The sequence below is a fragment of the Aotus nancymaae genome, unplaced genomic scaffold (genome assembly GCF_030222135.1).
Source record: "Aotus nancymaae isolate 86718 unplaced genomic scaffold, 86718_ANA_hifiasm-v0.15.2.pri h1tg000014l, whole genome shotgun sequence".
Classification (NCBI taxonomy): domain Eukaryota; kingdom Metazoa; phylum Chordata; class Mammalia; order Primates; family Aotidae; genus Aotus; species Aotus nancymaae.
In genome coordinates this window covers 84,048,263-84,074,364 of record NW_026988425.1, presented here as the reverse complement: position 1 = coordinate 84,074,364, position 26,102 = coordinate 84,048,263, and the positions used below count along the sequence as shown (strand labels likewise).

At 34.5% G+C, this 26,102-nt stretch overlaps 1 pseudogene; it reads left to right on the top strand.

The window, feature by feature from the left end:
* LOC110567115 (poly(rC)-binding protein 2-like) overlaps positions 1 to 25,772 on the top strand; it is an 85,774-nt pseudogene extending 60,002 nt beyond the window's left edge.
* Positions 25,773 to 26,102: the final 330 nt, after the last annotated feature.

Below are 26,102 nucleotides of genomic sequence, written 5' to 3'. Positions count from 1 at the left end.
TAATAATGGAAGTAGCGGTATATCTTTGGCTGAAACTGTTGAAAATGTATGATGTTATTTGGAACAGTCCATTTATAAGCAGATATTGGCAACACCCCAAGTATCCATATTACTAATAATATGTTTGGTAGACAGTTGGTAACTGGTTTGCAAACTTAGTTGGAAATAGCTTTTTGAAATTAAGGGCTTTTGATGTCAAAGGAAGAACTTAATGAAACTAAATTATTTTCCTCAAATATTCTGTTTTCCCATTAAGAAAAGCATGAGTGGCAATGGAAACCCAATTAATTCAAAAATAGTTGTTTATTCCTAGATTTTAGAATTGTAACCACATTCTATTAGACTAGTCACAGACCTAAGTTCATTTTCTCATGGAAGGTTCTAGGGAAAAAGTATAAAATATGTGACTTTTATCTTTGGCAGTGTCATAAGTCCCCATTGCAATGTCCCTCCCATCTCAAAGTGCCTCCTCCTCATAAAATTCCCGATGTCTCCAGGCACCCAGACTACATTTCTGAAGGGAGACTAAATGGTGTGGGGACCAGTGTGATAAGAGTAATCAAAGGTTGAGGGGACATTTTTTCACTGTAATTTCTATTTAAACATGGGACTCTAAGACCAGAAAACCTTTAGGATCCAAAAGATTTATACTCAAATGTGTATTTTAGACTCTTAACTAGAAACTGGTAGAAATGTTTTTGCTTGGGAGACTGGGGTGAGAAGAGGAAACGATTTAATTCTGCCTGAATTATAACATCTACTCATAAGACCAGATATATTACTACCTGGAAAACATAACAGAACTTCTCTAGAGATGGTCCTTTAGCTTGCCTTTTAAAAATTACTTATAAATTTTTTCAAGGTAGAGTAAATTAGCATTAAATGATGTGCTGCTGAGCACAAAAAATAACTTTGAGCAACTAACAAGTAAATGAAACTCATGAGGTGACAAGCAAGGGATCAGGGAACACTTAACAAAAGTTTTAAAGATTCTTCAAAAGGAAAAAAAAAAAGAAAGTTCTGAAGAATGTTTTGACTCCAAGAGGTGTCCCACTGGTGCTTACCTAAACACATACTTGGGATGAGGGGTACAGCCTGGGGGAGGGGGAAGGCATGAATAACTTTTGAACACATCTATACAGTTATTTTAAGCCATAAGCCTCATTCATTGCTGCCTCAACTCATTTAAAAAAAAAAAAAAGCAAAGATAGATAACATTTAAAGTAAGATAAATGATAAAGGGGCAGTATTTTGAATCTATCATCGACTGTTTCCTATGCTTATAAGCCACAGATTTTGGAGTGGGAGTATAATTATTAGAAGATTTTTATGTTTCTCTTCGTTGAGCTGAGGATCAATAGCATATGAACCAAAGGGAGAGTTTTGCCAGAATTAGAGAGTTTTAATAAATATCAACTTGCTAAGCCCTGGTGGAAATTTGAATTTGTATAAAGTAAAAAGACAGAAAATGCTATTCTTTAGAATTGTATTTGTGTTGGACACTTGTTAATAAATTATGGATTAATTCAAAATTCTTTAACTGATAAATAGATCTTTAGATTGTGCTCTCAAGAAGTAGTTTTTAAGGCAGATCTATGTCCTCTTAATCTTTTTAACCCCAGTCTTCAGCAAAATGTCTAGCATGTAGTGGGACTCAGTAAATATTTCCTACATAAATGGTGAAATCCATAAATTGCATTGATTTGGGCTGCTAATAATAAGGGTGAAATACTTACTGAGTGATTACTATATACTAGACATCAGTACTAGCACTTAGAACAATGGTTATCTGTGTAACATCTTTCTTACTCCCTATGGCAGCACTATGAGGTAAGCACAATCATGATCCTCAGATTCAAAATAAGGTAAACGAGATACTAAGAGATGAAGTAATTTGTCCAACTAGTGAGTGATGAAGTCACACACAGGCAGATTCATTCAAAATTCCTGTGCTTAGTCACCATGTCACATGTTTTCTGAATCTTCTGGTGTCTTTTTTTGATACTCTTATTCACTTTCTAAGCTCTTAAGGAGTGACTTTTAAGTGATAAACATTGTTATAAGTACTGAGGTTATAAGAATTAACCAATCACAAAGGTCTGTGCTTTCATTAACCTTATTATATTGGGGAGAGAAATGGAGAAGAGACACAAAATAAACAAGTAGATTAAAAGAAAATTAAAGCAGAATAAAGAGCACATAGTGTGACCATACAGTTTGGTTTTTTACATAAGGAGCCAAGCAAAGCCATTCAGTTAAGTTGGCATTTGACCACAGACATGAAGAAAGGAGGAAGCAATTTACACACATATGTCAAGGGAAATTTTCCTAGCTGGGTGACAGCAGCCAGTACAAAAGCACTGGGGCAGAACAGCAGTTGGCATCTTCAGAGAAGACTGAAGTGGCCGATGTGGACAAAAACAATTAGAATGAAGTTAAGGAGAAGACAGGGAGAACAGAGCTATGCCAGAAGGAGGCCAAGGACCTTATGGGCCAAACAAAGACCGGATTTTATTCTGAATAGGTTAGGGAGCCATGGAGGGCTTTGAGGAGAGAAGTGAACTGATTTTAAAAAATAAACACACAGAGAAATATCTATTGATGTTATATAAACAATAGACCATTCATTACAGATTAAATAGAAATATGAAAAATATATCTCCAGGAAGATTATAGAATTAAAAATTTTATTTCTATAATTCAATGTCTGTCAAGCCTAATGTTTTAAGCCAAGATGAACACTATAGTATGATTCAATGTTTAAAATGCTATCAAGCAGGCAAAATTGAAAAACAATGTTCAGTAATATTAATATATACAAAGTGGTAAACCAGTGAAGAACACCATGGAAAAAAAAAAAACAAACAAAAACCTCAATAAGGTTGCTACCTTATTGCAATATATACAAATACAGGGCAAGGTGGATATGATTAAGGAAAGATGTATTGGAAATTCTAAATTACTGAAAATATTCTGTTTCCTTGCAGATAATTGGTACATGGGTATTCATTTCATCATTTTTCTTTGAGTGTGTGTTATATTTTTCACTACTTTTTAATTTAAGAATGGCTGGTAGGGTAAGAAGACAACAGGGAAAGTATAGACAATCTTTAAAGAATCTTCTGAAAGACAGAAGATAGAGTGGTAAGAAGAGAACATAAAGTCAAAACAATTTGTGTAAGATGAAAGAGACTGTTTTAATACCACTGCGAAGGATCTACAAGAGAGAGCATGATTACAGATCCAGGATAGACCACGTAACAAACAGAAGCAGATGGAAGGAGGACAGAAATCAAAAGAAATTTGCATGTATTCTTTTTTCTTATCTATTAATTGACAAAATTCCTCTCACATAGATATGTGTGTTGAAATGCCTAAGGACAAAAATCAAACCATTTTGGGGAGGAAAATACAGACTTAACTCAAATGTTCAGGTCCCTTGTGATATATTTTTTCATTTCTCCTTTTTAAAATCTTTATTACAGAACTTTTTCAACAATTACTATAGTAGAGAGAATAAATATAATGAACCTCCACATATCCATTGTCCAAATTCAACAACTATCAACAAATGACAATTTTGTTTCATCTATAATCCCATTTACTTCTTCCTCTCCCATGTTATTTTACAGCAAATCCTGGATTTCATTTAATCTGTGAACATTTCTAAATGCATCTCAAAAACATAAGTATCCTTAAAAAACATATCTATAGTGCCATCATCGCATCTTAATACATTAAGAGTATAGATCAGCTAAATCTTTGACTTTGATAAGACCCCATCAGCTCTCAGCCACCAAATCTGCAGGTTTTCCCAAACATATTCTAGTCTCTCCTATTGACCTTTTTCAAAATGGATGAATATGTTCTTCCAATTCTTCCATTTGTGTTCTGAGTCACAAGTTATTCAAGTTAACATATATTCCAGGTAATAAGTAGTTCTAGACTCATTTATCAACTAGAGCTTCATTACAGTAATAATTAGAATAACATTTCATAGAAAGGGTTAAAGAAAAGTTGAAAAAAAAATTTTTAAATATCCAAGTCTTTTCTAAAATATTTACAGTAGACATGAAATTTTGAGTGTTCATTGTGTACTCAGTGCAGAAACAGAACTCAGTACATGCACAGAGAAGCATGTCAAAATTCTTCAGTTTGTTCCCAGGGCTCTGACACCAGCTGACTTAGATTAAATAGCAGTGAGCTGGAAAAGCATTCTGGGTATTGGCATGCAAATAAGTTCACCAAGCATTTCTTCCTATGGCTTTGGAATTCCCACAGCCACAACTACATGAAACATATATTTTAAAATTGCATTTTTGGCAAGTAAATACAATGCTAAAACTGTCCTTTTCATAAACCAGAATGATCCCAATGAAGACAAAAATATTTTCTAAAAGGAAAAAAAGTAACTGTTAAAAGATGGGATTATTTTTTAAGTGTTTTTAAAGTTACATGGGAGCACACACATCTAGCATAATCATTCATTCACAATTGCAGCCTCAACACATTGTAATGGTTTTCTCTGAATTAAGCCATTTCTATTTAGGTATTGTTAAGGAAGACCGTAATTGGCATGTGTACAAAGAAGCTGAAGATCAATGATTGTTTGGACAGTGAAAAAACATTGTTCACAAAGTCTCTGGAGCATCGGTTTGGCTTTTTAAATAAGTATTATCTCAATCATTTAATTTTAAGAGAAACTAATAGTGCTCTGAAGCAATAACTAATTTGGAAAAAAGAAGGAAGAGAAAAAAATTCCAGCACAAAAATTTACATAGAGAATTTTACAATAGTTATATTGGACACTTTACTGTCAACTCCTCTTACCCTAAAGAGAATGAATTATAGTAAAGGCATCTCTGGCTCAGATGAAATATTACTGCAGCATTGCTTTAGTAATGTGACAGAGCTTCTTGATTTTTCTTAGTATTTAATTCCACCTCCTTCCTACTCTCTCCTGCCCTTAAATAAAGTAATATTCATTCTAAAATTATAAGATGAAATGCAGAATGCAAGCCATTCTTTCTCTTGTGTAAGCCAAGATCACTTTGCAGTATATCCCTGCAGGGGACCTAACAGGGAATTTCCAAAAACATTAATGTATTCAGAAGAAATGTCAAAATAAAGAAAGCCTGTAAACATTGTCTGTGGGAAGCTCTTTTGTGCCCTTCCCGAATGCAAAATGAACTCTCATTTTCCCACAGAAGTAGGATCTGTTTCTGCCATCTAGTGACAATAAGGCCAATGGGTGCTTAGGAAAGAAACACATTTTCTAAATAGGTTTAACAAATCAATCCAAAAACAACTAGGGTTTTATATATACACACAGTCACAAAGGCACACACACACACACACGCACACACACACCCCTTTAGAAAGGAGTCTTTAACAGGGTACCCAGGGTGTAAGTGTGTCCAGATGTTCCTGGTTTATCTTTGAAATAAGAAAGCAAATAGATAACCGTACTTATTACATGCACAATGCTTTTAACGTTGTCAAATCACTTTCCACATATGTTAATTTGTTCATTACAAGAGTCCAAGAGGCAGTTTGAGCACTGATTGGGTTCTAGAATTCAAAGCTTATTTGCTTCCATATTTGAAATCTTGTTAATGCCCATCCAAGTATAGGATTCAGACTTTTGTTCACTGGCTATATCTCATATACATCCGTATAGTATGTGAGGTTACATGACTGCATTATGATGAAAGCAAGGAAGTGGAAAATTAGCTTTCTTTCCAAAGTTCTAATTACTGAACTTCACAAAAAGTATATCTGTAAGCAGGTTAGAATGATTTGATGGCAAAGACCCCTGTAGTTATGGAAGCTTAGGGGAGAGGGTCATGACCTGGAGGACAACTTACTACCTTTTGGAGATTTTGGTTCCCCAGCCAACCTCAAAATTTGGGATTGAAGGATTAGGGAAAAAGGAAATAAAAGCAGTACATTATTACTTGCTTTTTTTCCTACAGTATTGCTCATTTTTCTCCTCACTTTTACCTAGCAAATAAAACATAACGTCTTTATTTAGGTCAAACTTTTCTTTTCCAGGTCAAAGAAGATGGGAAAATACAAGGAAGGGAGAGATAGCCCTTTCTAAGCATATGTAAATGTAAATTCCACTTGCAGACATAGGAGAGAAGGCTGAATATTTAGACATAGATGCAGGCCAGTGAAAGGGCCTTGTGGAAATCTTTTCTTCTCTCTACATTTTTTTTCTGATACAGTGTCACACTCTGTTGCCCAGGCTGGAGTGCAGTGGTACGAACATGGCTCACTGCAGCCTCAACCTCCTGAGCTCAAGTGATCTTCCTTCCTCTATCTCCTCAGTAGCTGGAATCACAGACACACCATCACAACCAGATAAGTTTTTAATTTTATGTAGAGATAGGATCTTGCCACGTTGCCCAGGCTAGTCTTGAACTCCTGGGTGTAAGTGATCCTCTTGCATTGGTCTCCCAAAGAGCTGAGATTACAGTTGTGAGACACTTTGCCAGGCCACCTATCTCTACTTTTTATATTTACATATCTTTGTTTCCAGACAATGTTCTCCTGATTTTTATCCTATGTCTATGGCTGCTCATTTTCATATTCTTTACATATTTTCTCTTATCTCCCCAACTCTTCCATGTTGGAATCCCAGAAACACATTCTTTGGACCTTTTTCTCTTTCTATCTATCCTTACTCCTACAGGGATCTTATCCAGCTTCACTACCTTCAGTACTATCTTCAATATTATGCAATAACAATTCACAAATTTGTACCTACAGCCAAAAAAATTTCCCGAACTCTAGATTTGTATCTCTATCTCATTAAATTCCCCATCTGAAAATATAAATGGCATCTCAAAACTAATATATTCAAAATGGAGTTCCTTAATATTTCCACCAAAACTTGTGTTTCCATCCCATTTCCAGTGGGAATTCCATCTTTCTGGTTGTCCAAACTGTTCATGTTGTTCATGAAGATATAATTTAACCCTATCAATGTAGCTGGGCCTGAGATTGCCACTGGATTTTCCAGTTAAAGTAGCCAATAACTTCATGTCATTTGCCACCCACAAAAAAGTCTTTACTACTATCCTTCTATATGCTTAGCCAACATCTCTTCGTCATTTTGATCACAGACTGGAAGTTTTATCCTTTGAAAAGCATTATTTGATCTCACAAGATTGGGTCGGGCATCCTTCTCACATGATGTCAGACATATACTTGCATACTGATGCTGTGTTGTAGTGCAGATAAATTGTTCACTCAATTGCAAAAGCATAGATTATATCTGTGTTCCTCACCATTGGTTGTCTTTTGAAAAGTGCATAGTATAAATTCAATTAATTTTGTTTTATTATTCCATAATCATGAATCTTAAATATAACTTTTTAATCTAGCTATATATTAATTTAAATACCTAAGGTGGACTGGGTACAATGGCTTGTAATCCCAGCATTTTGGGAGGCCAAGGCAGGCAGATCACCTGAGGTCAGGAGTTCAAGACCAGCCTGGCACAACATGGCAAAACTCCATCTCTACTAAAAATACAAAAATTAGTCTGGCATGGTGGTGTGCACCTGTAATCCCAGCTACTTGTGAGACTGAGACAGAAGAATTGCTTGAACCAAGGAGGCAGAGGTTGCAATGAGCCAAGATTGTGCCACTGCACTCCAGCCTGGGTGACAGAGCAAGATTTCGTCTCAAAACAAAATAAAAGAAAACAAACAAACAAAAAAAACTAAAGTCATAAGTAACAAAAATTTTAACTCAAATGTTTTAAACAATTTAAAAAATTATCATTTTATATTACAAGTCTCTAGCAGCAATACAATTCCAGGATCAGTATAATCAGAAGTTTACCCATATCATCAAAAATTTTAGTGTGTTAGATTTGTCTCCACAATCATACACTCATAGCCCTCAGCAACTTGCGTAGATTGAGGCATCACATCCAAACATGACAACATTTAGAGGAAGCAAGACAGTATCTCTTTCTTAAGTCTCTCTTTAAGACTGATGGAGCAAGAGAACATTTTTTAACCGTGTCCTCAGACTATCTTTCATATATCAATGGCTAGAATTGGCCATTCCTAAACTTATTCCTGGCGAGAAGCAACAGAAACATTTCGCCTTGAAGTAGTCATTCAGAGTGGACTATTTAAGCATCAACTACCATATCATAACTTTTAAGTCTGAATTGTCTCAATCTGACCAAATATGTAATAGTAAGATACCTTTCCAAGATCCATAGCCAGAAGTTAAATTACTGAGAACATCAACTCCAACTCTCAGTGGCTTGCATGAATTTATTTAAATAAGCAGCTCAGGTTACTAAGGTGACAGTTCTCCTATTTCCACTGCTCCACAATCTGAAATGTGAATGAGTGAAATGCATGAACGACTCCATTTTTCAAGTATAACTACTAGGGTTTTTTTTAAATTTTCTTTTTCAAATTTTACTTTAAGTTCTGGGATACCTGTGCAGAATGGGCAGGTTTGTTACATAGGTATACCTGTGCCATGGTGGTTTGCTGTAACTATCAACCCATCATCTAGGTTTTAAGCCCTGCATGCATTAGGTATTTGTCCTAATGCTCTTTCTCCCCTTGCCCCCGATCCCGCAACAGGACTTGGTGTGTGATGCTTCCATCCCTGTGTCTGTGTTCTCATTGTTCAACTTTTAACCAACCCAAATGCCCATCAATGATAGATTGGATAAAGAATATATGGCACATATATACCACGGAATACTATGCAGCCCTAAAAAAAGAATGAGTTCATGTCCTTTGTAGGGACATGGATGAAGCTGGAAGCCATCATTCTCAGCACACTAACACAGGAACAGAAAACCAAACACCACATGTTCTCACTCATAAGTGGGAATTGAACTACTAGCATTTTTCTGGTCTATATCTACCTATAGAATTCAGTGTGTAGGACTTCCATACTGGAATGCATGTGCCAGTTCCTCTGCGATCTGCTCAGATCTCTCTTGGTAGTTGCTATCTTGGTATAGAAGCAGAGAGGTGGCAGATAGGAGAACAATACTCTGCCTACCTTACATATTAATGCCTGCATGGTAGAAGATGATGGGCAAGGGGCTCTAATAGAGATAGGATTACATTTCAATGAATTTAAAATAAAACAGAGAATTAAATAGAACTCAGTCAAATATATTTATTTGGGCTATATGAGAGAAATTCTTAGCTTTTCTCCCATGATGGAATAAATATCATAAACTCAATTAAACATCTAAGATTTCAAAGGAGGCCTACTCATCTACAACATTTTCTAAGCCTCAATGGGCAAAGCTACTCAAACTGAGGGTAATGGGCATTCCTGACATCAATAGCCTATTTTTATCCTAAAGCCATCTTTCTCTCTACTCTCAGGTTCACTTAAAATATTTCACAAGGATTTCCTATACAGATGACTAACAGTTTTTGAACACACGCTATGTATAAAGCAGTGGGTCACACACATTATGTTATTTAATTCACATAACCATATGATATGGGCATGCATATTTTCATTTTACTGATAGAAACTGATGCCAAGAAAAATGGAGTTATCTTTACAAGATTACCAAGTAATTGGCTGAGCCAAGCTATGAAACTATGTCAGTCAATCTTGTAAAAACTCCCATTTGGTAAAAAATGGAATTTTATGGAATTGAAAAAAATTATTTCATACCTAATTCCAAAATTGGGTCTCCTACTTACAAAAACTTTGTCAACTCCTAGTGTATAGGATTAGAGTATTATAAAGACAGCTGAAGTTTGTTCAGTAACTGTTATCAGTCAGGCATAACAGTTTATGTTGTGGTAATAAACAATAACAGAAAGTTTCTTACTTGTTCCCTTGGAAATAATACTAAGCATCTGAGCTCACATGTCATTATCCAGAGTAATTCTGGTGCCTTTACTTACTTTAAGAAAATGAAAAGTCCTAATCCTTTCTGCATGTCCACATGAAGCAGATATCCAGAAGTATTGGTGAACATTATGGATATCTATGAATTAACCACTTGGACAATGTGTGCTGTTTATTTCTCTGAAGGTGGATTCACAGAGTTGAGGAGCAACCTCTGCCTAGTAACATGGAAAACAGAAACTTATTTGGCCATCTTTGCATAGCTAATTCCATCTTCCTACATCATATATTACGTTTGTGGGTACTGCATTTAAATAAGGTCTGAAATGGGTCTTTCTACATATATACTCCAAATGAAATCTGTTGTCAAAAGCCAAAAATAGAAACCTTAGAGAAAAATATATATACTTAGCCTAGAAAGAATAATTTTATCATAAAGGAACCTCCTAAATAAAAGAGGCAGATACATTTATTTATCCTTATTCCTCATTTATTTATCCTTATTCCTCACTTTTCTTTAAAACACTTTATATACTTTATCATTTTTGAAGTCACAAATGTGCACATGCCGTATCATGCTAAATAATATGAATACATTAAAATGTGATTAGACAACACTTCCCCAGCTCTGCTACCTCTGTGTTATTCAATGTTAAAATTTTAGTGTGTGTTATTTGAGATATATCTCTGTGCTTATAATAATATAGAGGGATTTCTCACTTAACAAAAATTGGTTCATGTAATGCCTATTTTTCTACAACTACTCTTTTCTTTATCAAGTGCATATTTTCAGATCAGGATATATTACATTAACTCATTTATACTAATAGCTACAAAATATTCCCAATTAAAATTGTACCTTAACTTCTATAATCATGTACCATTCATCTATTTGCAAATATCTAGATTATGTCCAGGGTTTTGCCATTATAACCAATGGTAAAATAAATCCCATTGTATATGTTTTATGTATTATTGCCAGTGAAGAGGCTAAGTCAAAGATACATGCATATGTTAAAATTAAATAATGTCATGTTATCTTCCAAGTGTTTACTGTACTCACATACATCATTTATTGTTGATATAGTTTGGCTCTGTGTCCCTACCCAAATCTCATGTGGAATTCTAATCCCCACATGTTGAAAGAAGGGCCTGGTGGGAAGTGATTGGATCATGTGGGCAGATTTCTCCCATGCTATTTTCATGATAGTGAGTGAGTTCTCATGAGATCTGATGGTTTAAAAGTATGACAATTCTCCCTTAGTTCCCCTCTCTCTCTCCTGCCATGTGTGAAGAAGGCGCTTGCTTCTCCTTCACCTTCCACCATGATGGTATGTTTCCTGAGGCCATTTCAGCTTTGCGGAACTGTGAGTAAATTTATCTAATTTGTAAAGTACCCAGTCTCAGGTAATTCTTTGTAGTGGTGTAAAAATGGGCTAATATAATTGTCTAGTTTGCACTCTATCTCAGAGGCATAAATCATAGGTGGGTTTCTCTTGTATCTCTATAAAATTTATGACACCTAAAGATTTGCTTGTAACTTTTATTTTTGCTTACCAAACATAAATATAAATTATCTCAATAAGTAATCTAAGGAGGGAAAATGGAGAGAACAGCTGATAAAGAGATAAGGGGTAACCAAATTTTTAGGCATTCTACTTCACTAACTAGAATATACATGAGGTCTTGACAATTTCTTTTTTATTTGACCAACTAAGTATAGTTCAAAGACCTCTACCTCATGACATGGGACATGTCCCAAGAGAATACTCATTTACTCATTATTTCTTCAGAGGTTGATACACATTTAAACAAAGGATACTTGTGGTAATCTGTCTGCATGAACCCTGTTAGCCTATAAGAAGATAAAGTAAAGTATCCTGTTTTAAAAGAAATTTTGCATTTATAAATTTCAAAAATATTTTATCTCCTAAAATATTTATAATTGGGTCTCAATATAATTTCAGAAGTAAAACAAGGAGAAAATCAAAATCAGAATTGTATGCCATGGATATTATCATGCAGAATGTCTTCACCAAAATGATAAATAAAATTAAGGATATTTAAGAACTAACACAAAAAAACATAATCAGAAGAAGAAAGTGTTTGCCCCGTTTATTTTTATATTCCATCATCATCAATGGTCAATTATAACAATTCACTAGAGCACTACAGTAATGAGAGTTAATTGGTAGATTTCACTTTTGTGTGGCCAGTGAGCTATGGTCTGTTATGTGATCACAGGCTCTGACCCAAACCCAGGTATATCTCGTTATATTTTCCAGGGTCTGAAGATACTTCAGGACAATGTACAGATAGAATGATTAAAATCCACCACCCAAAGTGAAGAAATTATGTAATGATTACATAAAAAGCATATCTTACTAAGTAAAAATAAGCAGCAATATACTCTGATCTGGTGACGAACATCACGTTAAACATGAAAAAATTCCTAGCTTAAATGATTAAAAGTTCAAAATCAACCTTCTACAGTTTTATGTCACTTTTACATACCGTGGTATTTTAAAATCCAGCCAAACATATTCCCTTCAACATTATTATGGAACTACATATTGTATATTCCATTCCTAGTCTTAGATAGGATTTCCCAGAAACAGACTTTAACATAAGCCACATATCCAAGTGATTTATTGAGGAAGACTTCCCAGGAGAAACCAAGAAGGGAGTCAGGGATGCAGGGTATAGAAACAAGAAGCAGTTAAGTAATGGAAGATTTCAGGCAAGCTCCCACAGAGGGTAACTTCAGACTGATCTTGCAAGGAACTTCTGGGATGTAAGTTTATCATAAGATTGTCCTCTCTGGATGTAGAAAGCTGGGATTTCATGAGCCAGTCAATTACTGGTTTATGTGCTCCTAAGTAGCTCCAGTAACTCGAGGGCAGTCCTCTGAAGAGAACTGCAAGTACATGCTGTTAGACGCAAAAACACATGGAAAGTGAGAAAATGGTATACAGGGATTGTAAATGGGATCTGCAGGGGTCTGAGCAAGACACTAGCAGTGCTTGCTGCAATCTCAAATATTTTTTCAACATCACCCAGAAAATTTCAAAACCAAGCACTCACTTTATCGGTCTCTGTAAGTTGGGTTATGCTGTAGGAAAAAATAAATAAATAAAGCCCTCAATGGTTTAAAATAAGGAAAGTTAAAATTTTTGGTCAGGATACAATTAGAGGCCAGTGGGGGCTCTGATCTGAATGAACTGATTCAAGGATTGAAGTTCTGACAGTGAGCCATCATCTTAAATGTTATCAGCTACTGCAGCAGAGAATATATCTCTAGAAGATTCTGCAGTGGTAAGCTCCAAGTGACACATATTATTTTTGCTAATAATTCATTGAGTGGAACTAGTTCCATGTCCCCCTTCCTGCAAGCACAATGGGACCTGAACGTGATGTAACAGCACAGGCCTGAGCAGTGAAAAGTTGGAAATGCTGAGTAAATTAATAACCAACATACTACCTGATGGATTCAATATGCAAACCATCATTTTTGAATAAGACAAGGTATTAAATAAGTAAAAATTTCACTTTAATTTTTAAATTGAAATAAATTTTTTAATCATAAAATTAAAATTTTTTAATTATTAAATTAAAAATTTTCAAATTGAAATGATAAACTCAAGAAACATGCAGATGGCTCAAAAAGATCAAATAAGTTCTGCATTATATTTGGTGGAATTGAATTCAGTTAAGTCACAAATTGGAAAGTAGCAGACTGGAGATCATTTTGAAACATAGAATGTTAGATAATAAAATTTAAAATATAGATATCTTTTAAAAAAAACTTATATTAAGAGGAATAGGAAGAAAATAGCAGAAGATCTAGAAGAAAAGACATATATTTCTCAAGAATAAAACTAAAATTTCCAAAATCCCCCTGTCAGAAATGAACCAGGAAGAAGGACAATAGCAGAAAACAACTTGGTATTTTGCATGGATGAAAGTTCACCAAAACTACTACAATGTATGTTATTTTTAAGCATGTACATACATATAGCTCCTTAAATGATGAGCTATATGTATCTTCATACATATGGTGGCCAGTTTGAAAATCTACAGATCAACATTAAGTTACGTAGTACAAGACAATGTAAGAACAAATATTGGGGACTGGATTTCCAAGGCAACATTGAAGAAGATGGTATCATATTGAATAGAGAAAAAAGTATTATTTATTTTGTAGAAGAGTTACATTTAGAGGTAAATGATTTACTAAGAAAAATGATTATATGATAGTAAGATTAGACTAGAAATATTTAAGTATATTTAGAAATCAAGTTTTTGTTAATCGACTGATTGTCAATTAATGACAAAATTTATTCAGCATCTACTGTGTTAGGTAATACAATCTTAAACATCCTATTGCTTGATATCAGTCAAAATCTCAGTACAGAGAAAACATACTTAGAGAAGATTATCAAGAATATGCAGTCCATTCATACTAGAATTTAGATATATGGTGACATACAGTTTTTTAAAGGAAAATCTATGTAAATGAAAAGAAAGTTCTTCAAATTACTTTTTATCCGCATTCAAAATAAAAATATGCCTATATTACATATCATGGGAAAAATGAATATTCTTATATTTTAGAGTATTTATTAAAATAATGTTACTGAGAATATTAGCACTTAACAGTCTACCTCTATATGTAAGTTAATTATCTATCTCTATATGTAACTCTTCTACAAAATAATACATTTTCCTCTATTCAACATGATACCATCTTCTTCAGTATTACCTTGAAAATCCAATACTAAAATATTTATTGTAGCAGTATTGAGATAATTTACTAATTTCTCATCTTTTACACTGCATAGTGCTTTAGACTTCATTTCTTCATCCAGCAAATATTTATTAAGTGCTTATTATTGACCAATGTGTATTAATTTATCTTGTTCTGGATACCTTCTACCAGGGTTAGTATCATTATCCCTCCTTTATAGGTGAAGTTATTTTCCTATATTAAAGTAGTTAATTTCAGAGCTTGTATGAAAGCAACATGTATCTGCACCTACTATCTTCCCTTGCATCTCACTAGCAAACCTGGAGTCATGGAGATGAGTAAATAATAATCTCCACCTAGGAGCTCTCTACCTAGGCCTTTCTTATCCATGATTGTATGATTTTCTTAAAAAAATCAGCGAGGGAATGGAGAACCTTGTACTTAGGAGCAACAATGCCATCAGTTTCCAAGAAGGAGCAGAGGAATGTACACTAAAATGAGGTTCTATTTTAAAGTAGCTGAAGTTGAAGCTTTGGGACCATTTGCAGAGATGATGCTCCTAACTTCTTCTACAGATATTCTGAAATCTCTCCTTGCACCAGCTGGACCATCAAAGGGTGGTATGACTGGAACATATATTATAAATACTCCCTTCCCACAAAAATACCTTTTATTGGATTGTACCAGGCATGCCAGGATAGTGTTTCCAATATTTAGAAACGTTACGTAAAACAAGACTATGAAACTCTTTACTCTGTGATAAATATTTTCAATTTTTATTTCTTCCAACATAAAAATGTATAAAAATTTGTTTCCTAACTTTGGTTTCATGAATAGTTAATACTCATCTTCAGAGCAACTCATTTCCTTATACCTTGGAGATATTGATCACATTTCTCACATTTGATTGGTTTCTAAAAAGCTTTAAGTCAAATTTGTGGTCTACCTTTAGCAAGTGTATAGAACTTCAGGGCAAATATCTTATGTGCCAACCTCATGCTGGCTGGATTTTACTTTTTTTTACTCTCCCTTTCCTTTGGCTTTCTTACACATTTAAAATTCATTTTGTCTTGCATGTAGGTTTAAAAGTTCTAGTAAATTATTGTTGTTAAAACTCAGAGTAATGGTAAATAAGTAACTAAAAACCTAACACTAGAATTTATTTTCCAGGAAATGTATTTCAGAGCTAATAAAATTTTTTGTTGAAAACGCTGGAAACAGCAGTAGCAATACAATTCTTGGATAAGTCATTAGAAATAAGATAATTTTGAGCAATGCTGTTGGTAAGATAATAAATACATAAGTCAAAGGTTTAGGGATACAAATCATAGGTATAGGCTGAAAAGCAGCATAGATAGGGTTCATGGTTTTACCAGCCGAGCTGTTGGTAGAACCAGTTTTCAATCTTTTTTGCTCCCATGCTGGGGAACATGACTATTGATTGTGTATGAAAAATGCACACTGGAAAACTTGAACAGTAGAAAATATCTATAATTATATAAGGTGCCAATGGAAGATACAGATACTGTGCACCTGATGACTGCAGATTTATTTATAAGGAGAGGTATAACCCGAAAGAGCTTCCAAACGCATTTATCCCAAACCCTGTGAAATGAGGCTAAGACTCTAATAACAGCAGCAAAACATAAAGTTCATGGCTTTGGACTTAACTGTAAGTTCTTCAATGATTATGTCAATATGTATATATGTACATATGTATATATTATATTTATATAATATATAATTATGTATAATGTATTAATATATTTTATATTTATATAAAATATAATCATTCAAGAAGGCTGACAATAATTAAGCCATTGACTTTCAGTTACTGGTGAACTGCTTTGCTTCAATTAACCACTAAGTGAGTTGCAGAAATATCTCCCATGCCTGTTTACTTTCATTCTAAAATCTAGAGGTCTCAATTACAAATAAACTTTCTATGTCTTTTAAAAATTCACTCAGAAATGACAGATATTACTATTAACACATCAGAAATAATATCGTGTACCTGAACACACAGAGAAATTAGCTACTTTGTGATCTACGATGGTTGGCATGATGTTTAACAGTGCCAAACATAAAGGATATAGACATTTACCCAGAACAGTTAACATGTTGAAAACAATTTGTTTCCCATTTTTATAAGGTATTATTTCATAGCCTTAATAATCCAGTTGACAAGCAACCATTTCTGGGCATTATCATGGCATCTAATCCAGGTACTGAACTTCCTGGAGAGAATCCAACAGAGATGTCCTTATAAACCTCTCATAGCCAGGACAAGCAGGGCAGGGATGAACTGCATATGATTTGAAGTCCAGCTACCTGAGCTGAAATCCTTTTGCTGAGAAACAGGATTCTTAAAAGGATTAATTTAGATAATATATTTAATGAACATAGCAACTGAATATAAGCATGTGATAATATGCTTTTATTTCTCACTGTGAGAAATTTTAACCTTAATAATCTGCTTATATCTTGTCCATTAAAACTGAATTTAACTTAACTAACATAAAGCATCCCTTAACAGGATTCCCTTGCATCTCACTAGCAAGGGATCTCCCCCATCTCACAAGGGATTTTTATCTTAGAGCTTTTGTACCTCACTTAGATTTAAAATAATATAAGAATTAAGACCATGAATTCATCAAATATTTTTAAGCAAGCATGTTCATAGTTCAATTATGAAATTAAGGACAAAAAAGATTAATAGCAAATAAATGTCTGACATATTTTATAACTATTCTTTATTGAAAATTGTATCATTCAATTCATAAAAGGGGTTTTAGAAAACCACTTTCTCAAGTTAAACCTGATCAGATGGGAGGTTTTACTTACATTAATAAATCGAATGAACAGCTTTAATTAAAAAAGCATACTATTTCCAAAATAATGCTGAAGAGTAGATTTCTGATCAATCGTAACTGTCAGATGGGAGATTTTCATAAGCTGTTTTTAATATTTCACTTTCATGAGCACATCACTTAAATATGCTGCCTACCAATCTCAAGTACAAATGCTATTCAGAGCATTAAAGTAATGTAATAACTTAAGTACTTTTTTGTAATTTTTGTTTATAGACTTTAAATATAAAGCATGAAATTCAATAATTGAATTAGCACAGCTCTTTATCAAATTGCTCCAAGTAAATTTCCACAGTAAGCACATTGACGAAGAATTACAATGTACCTGGTTAATAAGTTAAAGTTGTGCCGAGATGATAATTTGACAAGCATCATGGATGAATACAGTGAGAAAACGTAATGTGCATTTTCCACAAGATTTTTTTATATTAAGTTTTATAAAATTAAGTTATGCTGATATTTATAATTGAATATGTTAGCATTAGTATAAAAGAGGGGGGAGAGTATCACTTATTTGCAACATTTTATATTTGTTTAAAAATAACATTTTGCTTTTTACAAAAGAATTCTGACATTCATCATTTTATCTAATTCTCAAATATCCCAGAGATGTAAAGAAGCTATTACTTACTCCATTTAATAAGTGCGAAAACTGGGAAACAGAGATTTAAGGCTTTGCCAAAGACAAAACACTAATTAAATAATCTAGGTCTGGAGTCTCTTATCATGGTGTTCTGTTTTCACCACGTATCCTACATTTATGTAGAGTGAAAAAGGCTGAATTTCACTGATTCGCCAATTAAATGTGAAAAGAATTAGAACCCAGAAGGAAAGAATGAGAATAACACATTTTTCACTTTCCCTTAAAGTTCCTCACAAAGCCATAGCATGTGATTATTTTTGCTTCTTTACTCATCAAGAGGAAAAATAAGCAGCAAGAACACTAGTTTCAAAGTGATCAATAAAATATCCATAACAGGCTCTTTATGGGCCAGCATGATTTCACATCAGATTAAAATTAGATGCCGTGCTTATCTATAGCTCAGGACTGGGTTGTGTACCCTTTATTTTATTTTGGCTTCATTATTAGTTGTGCTCTCATTTTTGCAAGGAAAGTTGTTTTTAAATTTCCTAGTGAGATTCAAACAGGGGTTTAGAGAATTTGCAGAATCAGTTATACAGCATTCCCAACTTATCCATGATTTTGCTTTCTGTGGTTTCAGTTACCCACAGTCAACCACAGTCCAAAAACACTAAAGTATTTTAAGAGAGAGAGACCGCATTAACATAATTTTTATTGCAATATGTTGTTATAATTGTTTTATTTTATTATGAGTTACTGTGTTAATCTCTTACTGTTTCTTATTTATAAATTAAACTTTATCTTAGGTACATATATACAGGAAAAATTATAGTATATATAGGGTTTGGTACAGCTTCAGGCAATCACTGAGGGTTTTGGAACATATCCTGTGCAGATAAGGGAGGACTCCAATATTAGAGATTTTAGAATTTAGCAGCCACAGTGAGGAACAGGATCAGGAGATCAGAGTATAATACACAAACACAATTAGGAAAGAAGTCATTTAGAGATGGGAACATCTTCAAAAACATGGATCAATCCTATGTCTAGAAGGAAGGTTTGAATCTATAGGTTCAGATCAGGAATATGAATTTCTGTCCCTCTGTTCAGATCAAGGATCAATTTTAAAACTCTTGATGGCAATCCCAGAGAAGACCAGAGAGAACAAATGCAGTTAAATAGGCAGTCAATCGGCATCAATAATATCAAACTTCAAATATCATTTCAATGCTTTTATGGCAAAATATCTATGCCAGACACTCTGCTCATCATTCTCATATATGTTATCTTATTTAATCTTTGTAATATCCTTATGGAGTAAATAACAATATTCCTCATTTTGCAAATGAGGAAACCAAGATCCAACTATCTGAAGTGACTTTTCCAGGTAATAAAAGGTATAAGCAGGATAATTCCTAAGTTTTTGAAAATCAGTGTATTTATGCTGAACTTCTGGATGTATCTCCACAGTAGAACAGACTTTAATATAAGACCATGAGTACATTCTGCAAAAATGATGCAAACTCCTTTTTGAGAAGATGGATGTAACCCATGCCAAGGATTACAGTGTCCCAGGGGTATAAGGAACTTATCATACTGATTGTCTCTGAAAAGAGGGCCATGGTATCTCTCCCTCATTGCATTAATGACATAACTACCCTGAAATTGTACTTAAATTAGTAGCTTGATCACAGACTTGGCAAGTGTTTATAGGCAGTTGTTGTACCAGGATTCTGTGAAGAGAGAAATTAAGGGGAACATTATTAATTGCCTCACCATTTTGCTTCCAGCTGTCTTTTACAGGCAATGACAGAAGGATAACAAAGGTAATTTTCTTGGTGAAAGTCAGTAAATTGCCTTTTCATTGAGAGAAAAGTTAGGGATGAAATTATCAAAGAGTGCAGTGACTGTGCAAAGTCTCAGGATAGGGTACAGCTTATATAAAGTTTGCTAAATTGTCTTGCAAGGATTATGAATCCAGGCATTGGAAAGTAGTAGTTTCATTTGGGAAGCCCAGCTTCTGTGAGTCTGGAGGGCTGATACAGTAAGTACCTCCACAGATTGTCATATAAATAACCTAACTAAGGTTAATGTTTGCCTTGGAAGTTAGAGTAGAATTGATTCTCAAGTTAGTTCCTTTTTCCTGAAAAAGCAGAAGCAAGATGGTGATGTTACAGGAAAACTTTTTTAAAATATAGAAAATTTGATGCAGAGTGCGAAAGAGTGGCATCTGATTAAAATGAGTCTTTACTGCATTACTTAAGTAGATTAAAGGTCAAAGTTTATCACTACTATGAAATACTCTCCTATAGCAAAAACTTAACATAACACGGTTAGGATATCTGACACAAACTATTAATTGTTCACAAGCCCTCCTTTCTTCCTTCTTGGCATACCAGCTGACTGCATTCCTCACTCTCCCCTGCTGTTAGGTGGGGCTGTGTGATGTTTCACAAATAAGGCAGATAAAAATTCCCAAGGCAGCCCCCGCCTCATGCTCTCATTATTTTCCCTGACCTATCAGCCAGATGCAGAGGAGGCATTTTGGATGCTAGGAATCCTAGAAATGGCAGAGTCACTAAGTCAAAGGAATGTGAGTCCTCTCAATCCATACTTAACTGAGACATAAGCAAGAAACAAACTCTCTGTGATTTAAACCACCGTAATTTGGGGTGCATTTGTTTTGCATAGCAACCTCTGACCTGACCAATACAGCAAAAGAGTATCACTTTTATCACCCTGCAACTGTAGTTTTCAATGCTCCCAACTTCCTTAATCTCCACACCTCTTGTTTTAGGAAACAAACTTTATGTGCTTTCTCACATTCTCCTGACTACCTTTTTTTTCCCTCTCCTGGTCAGGTCCGCATTCATATTAGGTCACTGGTTTACCTTTGAATGCAATAGTCCATAATACAAGGAGTCTTACTTTCTGAATGGTACTGACAAGCCAGATTATATAAGCCGTCAGTATAGGGATAAAACATTGTTCATAAGATTTGACCAATAGGTAACGTGAGATGGGGGAAAGCTGGGAAGACACATTTCTCCTCCTTTCCCTCTCCTAGGAATGATTCATTCTTACCACATTTCCGAACAAGTTCTATGTGTTGAGTGAACACATGCACTATCCAACTGGCAGTATCTCTTGGTGACTCATCATGCAATGGTGACCAGTGTTGTAACATAAGGCATTAAATTTATCTGCAACTTCCTTGCTTTGCTTCTTTTTCATTTTCATTTCAGTGGGCTTGCATCTTCTAAATAAAATAATAGCATCTTAATCCTTACCTCAGGCTCTGCTTTTTAAAGAATTGAGCTGAATCATCTTATTTGCAGCATTACTGTTTAAGTATCTAGTGTCTTATGTTCTTGTCCTCCCCGAAGCCCCAACCTGAGAAATCCTTATCCAAGATCCTGTGATCACATAAAGTTTTAGACAACAATAATTATGATCTCATGCACAATGACACAAAAGCTCTGAATATAGGAATACTGAATTTTTCACATAAAACACTTTTAGAGAATCCTAATGATCATCAGGATCAGTGCAAGGAAGTACAAGACCTGTCCTCTGCCTTTATAAAGTCTTGTTTAACAGGCTACAGGTTAGTAAAAAGATCATTGGACACAGACATGTTCTAATACAAGTATATGTGTCAGATTTTATGGGTGGTAAGCTGAATAGATTGTTACAGGAGTCTTTCTCATGTCTCTAAAATCATATTAATAGATAACTAAACAGAAATCCCAGGTAGATTTTTTAAGGTAAATATCATAATTAGATATTTGAGCTACATATTTTATTTAATTACTGTTCTTATTGGTCTCTTTCCTATCTATTTACTTTTACCCAGCATACAGTCCTCATCTGACTAGGCAAACCCTTTGAAGTTCAAGCACGTACCATTATTTCTGCCTTAGGGAAGTTTTAAAATGAGTTATCTTTTCTTAGCATGTAGTTGAACACAAGAAAAAAATTAAAAGAACCTAGAATTAGGTATTAACTTTATAATTTCATTATGATGTTTAAATTCCCTGAAGATCAGAAATAACTATATTCAAAATTTAAAGGACACATATTTCAAAGTCAAAAATTGTCCAGGTGCTTTTTATGAGGAGTGTTTGGTCTCTTTTACCAGTTCAGATGACCAATAGCTTATACATATAAAAATGAAAAGAAAATAATGCATCTGTGAGATATCTTCTTTTTCAGGCCATCTTCTGATTACTTTACGTATTTTTTTCATTTAATTATTACCATTGTCTCATAATGTAGGTTATATTATCCCTATTGTCTAGAGAGACTCAAAAGATTAAACTTTGCATAAAATCACATAACAAATCAATCATTGGGACATACTTCAAACTCAAGTTTTTATATCAAAGTTCACCTAGAACATTAAAAAGAACACATATTAACAATTGTAGGCTAAAATACTTCTGAAAATGCAAAAGTGCCTGCAGTAGTTTGTTAAGGCATACTCTTGTAAAAAATAGGGTAACATAAAATATACAAAATAATATTTTATTAAATTACATCCTTCTGATCATTCAACTTTTGAAAAGAAAGGAAGTGAGGCGTAGGTCTCTCCATAAAAAATTCTGGCATGCTTAGTAAAATAACCAATATTATGTTAATGAACACAAAATATAAGAACATTCTTCTTTCAGTGGACATTTGGCAACTTGTAAGGGAAATCAGGCAGCTGAGTCACAGCATAGTAAATTACTTAAAATTCAAATATATTCACCTCACATCATACTGTGAAACAAATTCCAGATGTGTTGAAAAGTAAATTTGGTTAAAAATTAAGTAAAAGAAAAAATAAAATTATATTGAATACTTATCAAATCTCTGATAAGAAATGATTTCCAGTGCTTTCAATATGTAAAGAATGCACAAAGAAAAGAATCAGTGAATGCTACCATAACATTTAAAAATGTGAATATAAAAAATTAAAAAGCTAAACTGAGAAATTTTCCAAAAAATGTAGCATTGGTTTAATAACTTCATTCTATTTTTATGCATGTGGAACATTAAACTCCTGATAGAAAAGTCACTAATAATATGACAGATAAATGGATAAGATTTTAAACAGATAATTGACATTTAAAGAAAACAGAATTATCAAATATATATATGAAAATGTAAGAACTTCCCTGTACCAGAAAACATAGATTAAAGCAAGTGCCAGTTGACATATGGAACTACAAAAATAAATAAGTAAATAAATACCTAACATTCTGGTGAAAGTGCAGTGAACTTAGTATCCCATTCATTCTTGATGACAACATACATGAGTATAATTCTTCTAGAAAGCAATTTGACAAATACCTTGTCAAAGGCATCCCCAATCCTTGGAATCTAGCCTAATGGAATCAGCCAAAATACTGAAAAAGTTAAACATACGAAGGTGCAGCATTACACTATAAACAATTTGAAGCACCCCAGTGTCTAGTAGTGAGGAACGTTCTAGTACATTATCACTGAGCCACTAGATAAAATTTATGGCTGTTTTTAGAATGCTAATTGTAATTACTGTTAAAGACAATTATAATACTTAAAATATTTATTGATGCAACATAATATGGATGTGTTTATTATAAGTATACATTTTAAATTATTTCTAAATAACCAGAGTGGGTAACATTAAAATCCTAATAGTAGTTGAATTTGGAATTCACTTTTAACATTTGTCCTATTTTTATAATTTTATTTTTAAAATTTTCTCCGGGGCAGGGTTCTCTACATCTGTGCGTGTGTGTGTGTGTGTGTGTGTGTGTGTGTGTGTGTACACATATATGTATGTATATATTTTTGAGACAGAGTCTTGCTCTTTTGCCCAAGTTGGAGTGCAGTGGCATGATCTCAGCTTGCTACAACCTCTGCCTCTCGGGATCAAGTGATTCTTCTGCCTCAGTTTCCAGAGTAGCTGGGATTACAGGTGCCTGCCACCATACCCAGTTAATTTTTGTATTTTTTTAGTAGAGACGGAGTTTCATCATGTTGGCCAGACTGGTCTTGAACTCCTGGCCTCAAGTGATCTGCCCACCTCAGCCTCCCAAATTGCCTGGATTATGGGGTGAGCCACCATGCCCAGCCTACATCTATATATTTTTAAAGAGGTTACATATTGAGACCGTGTTAGAAACTGATATGCCAAATATTGGGATAAGAAATAGCATAATCAAGATGAATAAGTGACAAATAATAAAGGTCCAAACATAAACACTAGGGCAGGTGTGGTGGCTCACACCTATAATCCCAGCATTTTGGGAGGCTGAGGTGGGTAGACCACCTGAGGTCAGGAGTTCAAGACCAACCTAGCTAACATGCTGAAACCCCATCTCTACTAAAAATACAAAATTAGCTGGGCGTGGAGGCACGCACCTGTAATCCCAGATACTCGGGAGGCTAAGACAGAAGAATTGCTTGAACCCAGAAGGTGAAGGTTGCGGTGAACTGAGATCGCACCATTGCACTCCAGCCTGGGTGACAGAGTAAGACTCTGCCTCCAAAACAACAACAACAACAACAAACCATGAACGTAGCCTTTTAACCAGAATCAGTAATAAATGTTTGGTAAGTATTGACTTTTATCAGCAGGATTTACATACACTTGTTGACTTCAGTATGATATAAATCTGGTGAGTAAAGGAATTATCTAAATTGGAGAACATAATTAGGATCAACCTTTAAAATTCAGAAGGCATCACTATCAGGTAAACACAGCATTGTGATGCATGCAGTCACAGTTAAGTAATACCTAATAACATAGATGATTTATGTTAAAATCACTTATACTATCTAATGTCATATAGAGTAATGCCCCCAACATTGCAAGTGGATGTTTTTCAATAAAGAAATTAGAAATTTGTCCTAAGAGAATTATCACTTCAGCTGGACCCACTAATGCCATCTTCAAAGTCTTACTATGTTAATTGACAAATGGGAAGAGGACGCCAGCAACTCTATGACCAATAACACAGTTGCCAGTACACCCTTGGTCATCCTAGTGAGTGTGGCTCTCTTATCGGAAAAGGAAGGTTGCAAAATCAAGGACATATGAGAGAGTATAGAGGCTCAGGTCCTATGCTCCCAACTCAGCTGAGTGTGCCAGCACTATTGCTAACAGTCTGCAATCCATCACTGAGTGTGTCAAACAGATATGCGTAGTCATGCTGGAGAATCTCCTAGTATCCCCAGAAGGGTGTGACTATCCTTTACCAGCCCAAGCCATTGAGTTCTCTGGTCATCTTTGCAAGTGGTGAGGACAAGCACATCACAAGCAGCAACAGTGCAAGCTTTCCCTAAACCATCCCAGCCACATGCTTCAATGTTTATCCAGAGGGATCACCTCTAGAGTTGACCAAGCTGCACCAGTGGGCAATGCAACAGGTTTATTTTTCCCATGGCTCATGGCGACACTGGATTTAGTGCAGGTTTGGATGCATCTACTCCAACTACTTCTCATGAACTCATCATTACAAATGATTTGGTTGGCTGAATAATCGGGCATCAAGGCACCAAAATCAAGGAGATCCCTCAGAAGTCTGGGGTGCAGATCAAAATTTTGAATCCAGTGGAAGGATCTACTGATAGGTGGTTTACGATCACTGAATCTGCTGTCAGCATTAGTCTGGGTCAATGTCTAATACATGTCAGGCTTTTCTCTGAGACAGGTGACATGGGGAGCAACTAAAATAAAGTAGATTCATCCATAATTCCTTTCTGCTGTTCACCACCATTCATGATCCATTTGTGTAGTTTCTGAGCAGTCAGTGATTCCAGGTTTTAAATAGTTGGTAAATTTTTGGCTTCTATGTTTTATTATCCACTCATGATTTTTTAATTAAAGTTTTTAATTCCTTTAAAAAATTAGCAAGTTAATTTAGCCAGAGTAAGAGAGAGAGAGACAGAGAGGATAAATATAGACAGAACAACAGACAGAAAAATAAATGCCTCCTGTCCTGAGGATTTTGTATACATAGTCCCATGACTCCACGTGTTTATAACAACATTTCTTGGCACT